This window comes from Sceloporus occidentalis, unplaced genomic scaffold (genome assembly GCF_023333645.1).
Source record: "Sceloporus occidentalis isolate IW3139 unplaced genomic scaffold, rSceOcc1.0.p SCAF_5, whole genome shotgun sequence".
Classification (NCBI taxonomy): Eukaryota; Metazoa; Chordata; class Lepidosauria; order Squamata; family Phrynosomatidae; genus Sceloporus; species Sceloporus occidentalis.
In genome coordinates, this window is record NW_028316985.1 from 154930963 (window position 1) to 154943638 (window position 12676).

Sequence of the window (12676 nt, forward strand, 5' to 3'; positions counted from 1 at the left end):
AGTATGCATGAAATCCAGCATGGCATAGTGATCTGAGTGTTGGACTATGACTTTGAAGACCAGGTTTCAATTCCCAGCTGAGCCAACTGGGTGACCTTGGGCAAGTCACATGCTCTCAACTTCAAGGGAAGGCAATGGCAAACCTCCGCTGAACAAAATCTTGCCAAGAAAACCCCATGATAGGTACTCCTTAGGGTCACCATAAGTCAGAACAACAACATTAGTAAGCATATCAAGTTTCAAGTGCTTAGATTTATTTCATTGTTGAATTCTATTGCACAGACCAACACACTCATACTTTTATTATTATAGATGTGGTTGCAGTATTATGATTTTATGTATTGTTTTATGTGGATGTTTGTTACTGTTGTAAACTACTTTGAAATCTTCAAATATAAGCTGTTTACAAATATTCATTAATAAATCAATAAATACAGTGGGGTTTTTAAATGCTGCAATGTGTTCTTCGGTTGTTGATTTGTCTGAAATCATTATGGGAAAACCTGGAAAGTCTGCAAGATTTGTTGAGTTTCCATAGAGCTCAAATCATATATAATATCTCTGACCAGTTGGTGCCAAGTTGTCCCAGACGGTGTACAGACCGCCTCTTTGGGGTACCCTGTACCCACCCCTTTCCCCAATGGATCGGGGCCTCAGCTGCCACAGCGGCAGCCCAGAGGCCCCGATCCGCAAAAGACTGCTTCCCCGCAGCCTGGAAAGCAGTATTCTTGGGGTTTCATGCCCCAAGGACACCCAACAGCAGCGGGTAAAAAGAGAAAGGGGCCGCTCGGCCCCTTTCTCCTGTGTGTCGCTGGCGCAGCCATGTAAAGGCTGTGCCAACGACACAAACCCAGGAAGGAGCTCCAAAATGGCACCGTGGAAAGGCACCATCTGGCACCGTGGAAAGGCACCACAGGCACCCTTCAGCGGCACCAGGACATCATGTCCGCGCCACTCCATTTGGATGCGGCGCGGCCGTGACATCATAATGGTGGCGCCCATGTGGACAGGGTGCCGCCATTTTGTACATACTCTGTACATACTAGGGTTGTGGGCATCTAAAAGAGACACCCCCAGGCAACCCTAGTACGTACCGAGTACGTACAAAATGGCCCGTTTGTACAGGGCCACAGAAAAACCTCAACCCAAAGCTTAGAAAAAGTTATTTTCTTTTTACAGAGAGTGAATCACATAGCCCTTCAGATGTTGTTGCATTGAAAGTCTCAGCAGCCCTAGATAGCATAGCCAGTGGTGGGGTGTGCTGGGAGGTGCAGTCCAACAACATCTATATTTAAGTTATAACTTCCAGAATCCCCGGGCAACATGGACAAGGCCTCAGCCACATGCTCTTTCAACAGCTTTTGTTCCACTTGAAAAAACAGTGGATACCTCACCTGACATGCAGACATAATTCCAAAATGGGGAATCAAGGGAAGGGAATCTATGTCCAAGTGGGAGATGTGTGGTTTTGCTGTAATGCCACAGGTTTTGTGAAGCAAAACAAACAGATTTTGTAGCGATCTTCAGGTTTGCGGAACTGAGGTGAAGAAAGCCCAGAAAGCTACTTCAGGAGAATCACTTGTATGGGTTGATAAACACAGGAAAGTCTTTATTTCCTTCTTTAGCCAGTTGCCCTTGGGGATGTCTATTTTCTGCATCCATTCCAAGAGCAATACTTTTCAAAACTGAATTGCAAGGCAGTGCACATCTACTATGGTGGAAGATTTGAAGACATTTTGAAAAAGGCTGTATTTTCAAAAAATGCCCTGCTTTTATAAGGACGACCACAATTTTGCATTTTGTGCACATGTGTGCATGTGAGTGCATGTGCTGTAATTTAAAGGAAGTCTCACTTTCAGACAAAAACCACTAGTGGTGTGAATAATATGGTTATGGCTTCCTCCTGTTTGGCAGGGCAAGAGGAGTTCAGCAGAAGCCAGCCGCTGTGGTTTGACTCTCTCCCTGATAATGACAGACCTTCCCTCCAACCCAGGAAAATGCAACACTCTAAAAACAAGGAGGAAGAAAAGGAGAGCCATTTCCTTGCCAACACCGGTAGCTGGGAGGCCTGGAATGACGCCACAAGATACCCTGCTATTTATTGCCCATTTCCACCCCATAGGAAGCAAGGGAAACGCTTGCCAAAAATAAGAAAAAAGAAACCCTCCTTGCTTCCTGTTTGACTTAACATTTGACAGGACAAAGTCAAGGATAATTCTAGCTCTCTGTTTCGAGACTTCATGCAGCCAGTTGCTTCCCTTCTCAAAGCAGACTAGGATTTTAAGGTATCAGTGCTTTCAAGATGATGTGCTCCTTTTTTGCAGTTTGCATTTGGACTTTTGCATATACTGTTCCAAGTACTCTTTTCCTGCAAAATACACACATGCACACACATATACATATTGTATGTATGTTGAGTACTACTGGTATTACAATTACCTTTTCACACAAATCCACTTGGACAAGGATTATTGTTTTAATTCTCAGTTTCACAGTCTACCAGATGTTACTGACTGGAGGTCTGGATCACCAGTAATTCCGATTATATCCAAGAATCTGGCAATCAGTGAAATAATTTTGGATAATGTGAAAAGTTTCCTACAGCATCACTTGGTGTAGCTGTGCTGTTTTGATCCTACTTCCAGCAGTATCATTGAGATGTTTCATTAATATGCTTGGGATTGTTTTCAAAGCAACCTATCACAAAGTGTATTATCATCATTTGGTACGTTGTCATCATTTAACTCACATCCCACTTCTTCCTCAAAACTGGTATTCAAGGTGGCTTATAAGAATTAAAACAAATTAAAAAGCAGGGATGAGAAGTATGTATCTCACACAGAGCGCATCTACACTGTAGAAATAATGTATCACTTTAAGTACTGTATGTCTGTCCTATGGAATCCTGGGATTTGCAGTTTTGCAAGCACTTGAGTCTTCTCTGCTTAAGAGTGTTGGTGCCTCACAAAACTACAAATCTCAGGATTCTGTAGGATGGAGTTTTTAATGAACCTCGTCACCATACAGTACCTTGCAAAAGTATTCAATGCTTGCCCTTTTGAATTTTCCACAATTTGTTCTGTCACAGCCTGGAACTGGAATGGTTTTAACTGGTGTTGTTACCACTTGGTGTACACAACTTATTCAACATTGTAAAAAGCAAACTATTTTCACTACATAACAATTTTTTATCTGCAGTTCCACATTAGTCTATATTTTAAATGACAACTAAACCAAACCCCTATCTTGCTTCTGTGTTGTCATATTTACAGTATTTCTCAATTCAGTTATAGGGTATGGTTTTACTTTAATTTGAGAGGCCAAGGATTTTCCTAACAGTCCTAACTAAAACCCAGGAGGCCTCAGCCAATTAATATAAATTGGGGGTAGGAATTATGAAGCCTTCCAGATGTTGTTGGACTGCAACTCCTAGCATTGCACACCATTAGCTAGTTTGGGTAGGGGCATTGTGCCTGGGGCTTGAAGTCCAACAGTATCTGGAGGTTCCCACCCCTGGTATACCTATGCAGAGGGGATATCTCAGATGTTTTTAAACTTCTGGTTCCAGAATCCCCCATCCTACATGACCTCCATCCAGATTTTGGAAGATGAAGTCTCAATGGTTAAGAAACACATGCAGACAATACTGAATTAGATGGACCAATGATCTGGCTCAGTTGCATTCTCATACTGTCACTGAGTAGTAGCATCATTTGGGTCGCTTTCAGGATCCAGAGCATCCTCCTGCCATTGCTCAGTTATGGAGGGGTTCAGTATATCAACATATTGATTATAAATTCATTTTTTACAAATTCTGTTTTTAATGCAAATAAACATGAACAAATTAACACAATGGTGCTTTACAGACTGCCCAAAAAGGGCGGTCTGCTGGCGCCGCTGGTTGCTGCGTCCGGGAACTGCAGTGGCCAAACCACGCGATTCCGGGACGCAACAAAAAGAAGCCCAAAAAAGCAGCTTCTTTTTGCGCTGCGGAAATGGCGCCCCAAAGTGCTAATGGCACGCTGGTGACGTCATTTCCACCACGCGACGTGTGGATGCTAGGCGTCCACGATGTCAAGATGGCAGCACCCGTGTAGAACGGGCACCAACATTTTGTACATGCCAAGCCTAGTACGTGCGCGACACATACTTTTTGCCCGTTTGTAACTGGCCAGTGTTAATGTAGACTGAGTGAATCTATAAAGCAGTGAACATACATGGAAGAAGTGACCTAATTCTGTCATGTGCCAAATCGCATACACATTATTCAGTTTACTTTTTGCATGACCAATCAACCCACTTTGGACAGTTTGCTTGTGATAATGTAGATGCCAAATGAGTTATTAAATGTGGCAAAGATTTTTTTTTTACAGTGTCAAAAGCTGCATCTGCACTGAAGAAATAATCTAGTTTGACACCACTTTAATTGTCAAGGCAAAATAATATGGAATTCTGGGAACTAGAGTTTGTTGTTGCACCAACATTCTCTGACAGAAAGGCTGAATGTCTCACAAACTACAGTTACCAGAATTCCATAGCATTGAGCCACAGCAGTTAAAGCCATGTCAAACTGGATTAATTCTGCAGTGTAGATGTAGCCAAAAGCTGCACATTCCACTTTACTACTATTACCAATACATCAACAGCATTGTTATGTGATGATGCCCTTAGCTGCATTAATGATGTGTGATTTTTCACCCCCAGGAGCACGTTATTGTGGCAATATTCCTTTGCTACACTTCATTGCCCCAAAAAATAATTGGAAATAAATTAAGTTAGATACAAAGGAGGTTTTAGTATGGAGTGAGTCCAGAGCAACTTACTACACAACCAATGCACATAACTGCCAATGGTATTGCCAGTCTTATCCACTAAGCATTGTAAGGGACAGGTGAAATCTACCCTGTCTTTATCAATGAGACTGTGATGACCAATGAAACTGTGATGCAGTTGCCAGTCTTATCCAGGCATTAAGCTCAAACTTAACATGAGCTGTGCCCACAGTGAGGACCCAGACAAGCCAAAATAAAGCTGCTTCAGGTCACTTTGGAGGTATGCTGTTTAAATTATGCATGCGTCCTAAGCGGCCAGAAGCCATGCCAAAGCCATGCTCCAGTCCTAAGGACTGGAGCACAGCTTTGGCATGGCTTCTGGCCGCTTAGGACGCATGCATAATTTAAACAGCATACCTCCAAAGTGACCCTCAGCAGCTTTATTTTGGCCTGTATGTTCGGGCCCTGAGTTTCCAAGTGGTTATGACTAATCAGAAAATGTAGCCCTTTGTGTTTCCATATAAGATCAATATGTCAATTCTGACTTTATTTCTTCCTCTTTCTCCTGAAACTTCTCTATCAGCTCTCTAAATCTGCCTCAAGCATACTCTTTACCTCTGAAGCTCAAAGGCATCTTTGTTGTATTTCACATTTACTTCACTATTTCCTTCATGCCCTTTCTGCTCCTTGTTTGACAAAACATGACTCCCACACCTTCCACAGAGCATTTTCTTAACTCTCTCACCGTTGTTAGGATTAGTCTGCTAATGCTACCAAGTCTACATACTGTTCAACGATTTTATGTCTGTAAACATTTGTGACAATATAAAACATTTGTTTTCATCATTGGCTATGTTCTTGAGGTGACTTCTTTTTTTTTTTCTTTCTTTCTTTCTTTTCTTTTCTTTTCTTTTTTTTTTTTTTTCTTTTTTTTTTTTTGCAGGACTGTTCACACCACATCTCTGCAAAACAATCCTATATTTCTGGGTTCATTTAGATTGTACGCCAGCACCGGCAGGTTTACTTTATCTATTTTATTCTTTGTATGTACAGCGCTGTGTACCGCTGGAGGCGGTAATGGGCTGGATGAGGAAAAACAGATTGAAACTGAATCCAGACAAGACGGAGGTGCTCATGGTAGCGGCCCCGAAACCAAGAATTGGGTTGCAACCTCCAGTCCTGGATGGGGTCACACTCTCCTCCAGCGACTGTGTTCGCAGTCTGGGGGTGCTCCTTGACTCGTCGCTCCTGATGACAAATCAGGTAAATGCGACGGTCAGGAGTGCCTGTTATCAGCTTCGGCTGATACGCCAGCTGCGCCCTTTTCTGGAAGTAAGGGATCTCGAGACGGTTGTGCACGCACTGGTAACCTCACGCCTTGACTTCTGTAATGCACTCTACATGGGGCTACCCCTGTGCTTGACTCGGAAATTACAGCTGGTTCAAAATATGGCAGCCAGGCTTATTTCTGGTACATCTAGGAGGGACCACATTACTCCGGTTTTGAGGTCCCTCCACTGGCTGCCTATCAGCTTCCGGGCCCAGTACAAGGTGTTGGTTATCACCTTTAAAGCCCTAAATGGCTTGGGTCCAAACTATCTTAGAGACCGCCTCCTCCCGTACAATCCTCCCCGCGCTCTCCGGTCCTCTGGGAGGAACTTACTGCAGCCTCTAAAATCTAGGCTTGCGGCAACCTCCCAGAGGGCGTTCTCTGCTGTCGCCCCCAAACTCTGGAACGACCTGCCGGATGAGATCCGTCAGATAACATCATTAGACAGCTTTAAAAAAGCGGTCAAGACGGATCTCTTCCGGCAGGCCTTTCCAGATTAACCATCCCGGCCCAGGTTCCCTGATTCCCTCATTCCTCCCGTGGCCCCATCTTAGTGATGGTTGAGGATCAACAGAGGGATATCAGGGTTTTTAGTTTTAATTGCTGTTTTTATCCTTGATATTGTATTTTTAATATGTTATACTATTTAATACTGTCTTAAGGGGGGGAGGGATAAAGTGTTTTTAATTGTGATATTTTATATTTTACTGTTGTTAACCGCCCGGATTGGTTTGCCAGAGGGCGGTATACAAATAAATATTATTATTATTATTATTATTATTATTATTATTATTATTATTATAATAACTGGGTACTGTGTTGAAAAATGAATTCACATGCTTGTATAACCTTGGGTATTCTGGTCTAAATCCAACTGCTGATCCCAACAAAATAAGCCCATTGAATCAACTCATTGACAAAGATCAGCTACGCTATGTAGATCTACCAAATAGATTTAGATTACTGTATTACTATGATGGTTCTTAGTTTAGTTCCAGTTTCAAATATTTCACATCACATCACCAGTAATGTACTGTTATCAAATCTTAAACCAGATATTAAAACCATTTTTGATTGATTGATTTTATTCTATTTTATTTATACCCGGCTCTTTAGAAATGTTCTGGCTTATTGAGGCTAGAATTTCTACTAGCCATGACTATCAAACAAACAATCAGAATAATTTCCTGAGCATCACCAAGTACTGAAAGATGGGGAAGATCTATGCTGCATTTTACCACCAAGGGTGTAACTGCACTGCAGAAATAATATAGTTTGATGCTGCTTTAATTGGAGCCACCATGGCATAATGGTTTGAATGTTGGACTGCAACTCTGGACACCAGGGTTTGATTCCCAGCTCAGCCATGAAACCCCCTGGGTGACTTTGAGCAAGTCACACATTCTCTGCCTCAGACGAAGGTAATGCCAAACTTTTTCTGAACATATCTTGCCAAGAAAACCCCATGAGAGGTTGACCTTAAGGTCACCATAAGTCAGAAATGACTTGAAGGCACACAACACACATATATACACTGATTTAATTACCTTGGCTCAGTGTTATGGAATCCTGGGATTTTTAGCTTGTTGTGGCACTAGACCTCTCTGGCCGTCAAAGGTAAATATCTCACAAAATTACAAACCCCAGAATTCCACAGCATTTAGCCATGGCAGTTAAAGTGGTGCCAAACTGCATTATTTCTGCAGTGCCAGTGCAGACCTAGATTGTGAAAAGGTAGTTCTAGTATCTTATATGGGAGAATGAATTTGCATTAAGTGATTTTGAGTATAAATCCATAGAGTTATCTGACAGTCTTTGTGTCTTGCTTTTGTAGATGGAACTGAGTTAGTCTTGGTAGCAGTGTGTGACTCTAGCCTTGTCTTTCTAGTATTCCTGATTTTACCAAGTCCTCTAAAGGTCTCACACAAGAGGATTCTCCATCCTACAGCAATCTAAAGAAGATTAAATAAGAAGGTGGTTACAATGTGACTGAGGAAATCTAATTATAGGATCCTCCCCACTCCAAAAAAATTGGGCATGAACCCCAAGGATACTCCTGTTCAGCACCACGGAGAAGCGGCATTCTGCGACTTCTCCATGGCGCGGGGAAACTCTGGATTGGGGCTGCAGAGCTGCTGGTGAGGCTGCCCTGGCCCCAATCCAGAGTGAAATGGGGCAGTCTGTACCACACTGTTGTTAGTTGGTCTAGTTCTCTGGACTGATAGCACTGTGCATTTTTATAGCTTCAACTTGCCCCACTTAGAATTCAATTTCCTCTTCTGACAGACATGCAGACAAATATTGCCAATGGCTCTAATGTGTATTTTGTCCTGCTTTAAGTGCGCACCGAAATATCATTGCTATGTGGATGATACAGAAACAAGGGGGGGGGGGGGGTTATATGTATGTTTTTAAGAAGAAAAGAAAAGAAAGAAAGAAATCACCTGGCATCCTCCATCAAAGATTTTAGGAGCCATCAAATTTAATTTCCCCTTCACACAATAAAACACCCAGAGGAACCTTTAATGGTTTGCATTATGTAACAGGTTCTATAAAAATAGCAGACCAGCACTGGAGCACTTCCTTCCGGAGACGCAATAACATATGCTGAAAGGATCCTGGCTGGCTCCCATGGCAACCGTGGGAGATGACACCAAGAGAAAAACAGCAACAAAGGGATTCAAGTGTGTGTGGGGTGTGTGTGTGTGTGTGTCTGTGTGTGCGTGCGTGCGTGTGTGTCTGCATGCATGCATTCAAGAAAACAAGGCCTGGCTTCAGGGTTGTGATGCAGTGAAAGAGAGAATTGGTTAGTATTTCGATTCCTGTTCCTGTAACATAGCAAAGCTGTGCACTTTTGCCATTAATTCTCAGAAGCCAAAATATTTAAGCAAAAAATAGTATTTCTGAAATTATTTAGAATCTTAGAGTTGGAAGACACCTCAAGGGCCATCGTGCAGGAGTACATAATCAAAGCACTCCCAATAGAGTCTCTGTTTAAAAACCTCCAAAGAACGAAACTACACCACTCTCCGAGGCAACATATTCCACAGTTAAACGGTTTTTACCATCACAAAGTTCCTCCTGATAATTTGAATGTCAGGTCCTTCTTTTGTATGCATAGTTCCTTCCAACCACAATTGCTTGCAGGACATGTTTATTTCTTTGTTAAGATTCATCACATTTCACTGTGTTCCTGAGCCCAGCTTTTTACAAGGCATGCCCTTGCCAAAGTGGATGGTGATGATGATGGTGATAGCAGTAGCAAACGTCACCCAACCCTAGACAAAGGAGCACAAATATTTGCACATACCCTGATTGTCCTTATAACATGAAGAAGGAAAGCAACCTAGCATAATTTAGATCTGAACAATCGGGGGAGATTTTACTTATTTTTACTGCCCCTTCTGCTTAAGTTGTGTTTCTCGGGCATGCCGCTCTTGAGCACTTGCCAAACCTGAAAAATGCTCCCAGCCTCAAAGAAGTTGTCCATTCCAGATGTACAAAAAACGGGTTCAATTCAGCCAAAACAGGGCAGATTTAGGAAAGAGTGGTTTTTACTTTTCAGCATAGACTGTGTAAAAATCTCTTTCCTTACTTTGGTGAATAATTAATATCATGTGCCCTATTATTATGCAGTAATGCATGCTTAGTCCAAGAATCAGATAGGTAGCACTTTTAAAGAAAGATTGCCTCTCTTAAGTCTTCTTGCCTAGCTGATCTAAATGCCAACCAATTCTCTTCTTTTTCCCGGCATAAAAGAAATAGGTGTTATGCTGGAATCAGACTAACCATCAAGAATGGCTGCTTACCAAAATCTTTCACCTAGAACAATATCTGCATTCATTATTATAAAAACATAGGAAGGGACCTAGTGGATCAGACCTATGGTTGCCCAAAGGGTAGCATTGTTATACACAGGGCCAGCCATGAGCTATCTACGAGTAAGAAACAAACGTAATAGACTTTTCCATTGGTGCTCCCAGGGAGTAGGTATTCAGAGGCATGCTTCCTCAGTATCCACAGATACTATGGACCATTGAGACTAATAGCTACCAACAGTCTTATCCTCCATGAATTTGTCCAGTCCCCTTTTGAAGTCATTCAGTTTGGCAGTCATTGTTACATCTTGTGGTCCTTATAACATGAAGAAGGAAAGATGACTGGCAGTACTACTATGCCTTGCTATACAATATTTTAAATCTGAGAGAACTGACAGCTGACATTTCTTAAGATTTTACAGTGGATACATGTTATTCTTAACAGCCCAGACAAATATGGTGCATTTATCAAACTTGATAATTTCACAAAGCTGAGGCACCATACTGTACTGTAATTGGGAGCAGCAACTGGATTTAAAGCTTGTGGTACAGAACAGTGAAGTAAAGGAAGATTTAAGTGTGAAGTGGTGGAGGTAGCCATTTTTCCAGTGAGTTTATTCATGTGTTTAATTATCTAACATTACTTGGCTTTGACATTTTGGAACAAGACTTTTAAAAACCTTGATGTTACAGTGTGTTAAATGTTTCATTGTGATTCATTTGCTAGGACTAGATATTGCTAGGACTAGATATTGGCGGCATTTGAGATGAGTGTGACAGTGTGTGTAGGGTTGCCATAATTGTCCACTTTTACCAGGGACAAAATGTGGAACAAATTCAAGACCAAACTGTAGGACAACTGCAGGACAAAACTCAGCCCAAAATGTAGGACATTGAAGAAAAATGGTGGACCTTAAATGTCCTACATTTTGAGCTGAGTTTTGTCCTGCAGTTGCCCTACAGTTTGGTCTTGAATTTGTCCTACATTTTGTCCCTGGTAAAAGTGGACAATTATGGCAGCCCTAAGTGTGTGTAACAGCAGTGGTGTGGAATTAGCATGTCTAACACTGGCAACAAGGACCAAGTTATCTGCTTCAAGATAGGAGATCCATGGGAAATCCATGGATTTTCAAAAAGAAATTTTTCCAAGCTGAGAGGGAAAAGCTCTGGGTAGCAATTCTTTGTGTAGAATTCAGAGATGTCTGCAGAAGTAAACCAAGTATGTGAAAGCTCATGCTACAACTTCTTTCATACAGTTAGTCTCAAGGTGCTACAAGAACCCTTTGTAATCTTTCTATAGATAGTGCATATTAGTGAAATTGAAAGGTGTGGTAAAGAAGAAATGTAGCCAAAAGTAGTTTATTAGATTGCACTTTAACTTGGTTTTTTTCACCTTTTGTTTCAACCTTGTATGAACATGTTTTTAGTTTAATGCATGGTTTTTTAAGCAACTGTTAAGGAAAGCAGCATTATTTCTCAAGGCAAATGGAAGTATCATCTATTTAATTTCTTTTTCTTTTTTTCTAAAATGGCAGGTCTCATACAAAAAATTGAAAATTATTAAACCAAACTGTCTCTGACCATTCTGGATCATCACTACATGGAGAAGCAAAAGCGCTCTTCTCCATATCCAGCTATGGCGCATTACAGACCGCCCCTTTGGGGCGGCCTGTAGGAGCTCCTTTCCCCACCAGATCGGGGCCTCAGCTGCCAGAACGGCAACCTCTGGGGCCCCAATCCGCCGCTTTCCAGGTCGTGGGGAAGTGGCAAAAGGCCGCTTCCCCACGGCCTGGAAAGGGTTGTCCTTGGGGCTTCATGCCCCAAGGTCACCCGACGCGGCGGGGAGGAGAAGAAAGGGGCCACTCGGCCCCTTTCTCCCTTGCGTCACTGGCGCAGCCATCTAAAAGCTGTGCCAGCAACGCAAATCACAGAAGGAGCTCCGTTTCGGAGCTCCTTCTAGCGCCACGTAAAGGGTGCTCTATGCGCCCTCGCACGGTGCAAAGACATCACGTCCGCACCGCCCCATTTGCAGGCGGCGCATTCGTGACGTTGTAATGGCGGCCCCCGTGTGGAATGGGCACTGCCAATTTCTATGTCCTGGGGATGTATTAGGGTTAGGTGCATGCATAAGACATGCACTTTCCCTAACCCTAGTACGTCCCCAGGACGTACTTTACGCCCGTCTGTAACGGGCCAAAGTTCGCATTCATGCACACACCTCTAGAATATGCTGCCCCTTTAAATCAGTAATTAGAGAATTGACCTTAATTAAAAAGAAAGCTAAAACCCTATAAAGTCCAGTTTATTTTGGGATTAGATATTCACCATCAAGTTGTGGCACATTTTCAGTGTCACTACACAGAAGTGAGGGAGAGGGAACCTGCATAAAAGAAAGGATTTGAAAAGAAATAAAACTCCTTAGCCAACAACTCTTCCAGAGGCCCCTGCACTTGACATGTAGCAATAGATTCCTGTTGTCTAGGCCCTGCATGTCAAGCCAATGTCAGAAATACAGTCTATGCTTTCTCCTTACAAGTTACAAAATGAAATCCAATCCATTGCAAATGACTTCACATGGATAAGGGAAGATGTGTCATTTCAAACCAAAAGTCAAGCCTGATGCATACTACATTTGTTCTGGAACCTGAGCTCACTCAGATTTGTTTTTTACCTATTTCATCCTTTTTCATATACTGCACTGGTGCAGGGCCAAATGCTTCAGCTAATTGTCTGGTCCCTATCCAGCGCAGTTTTAC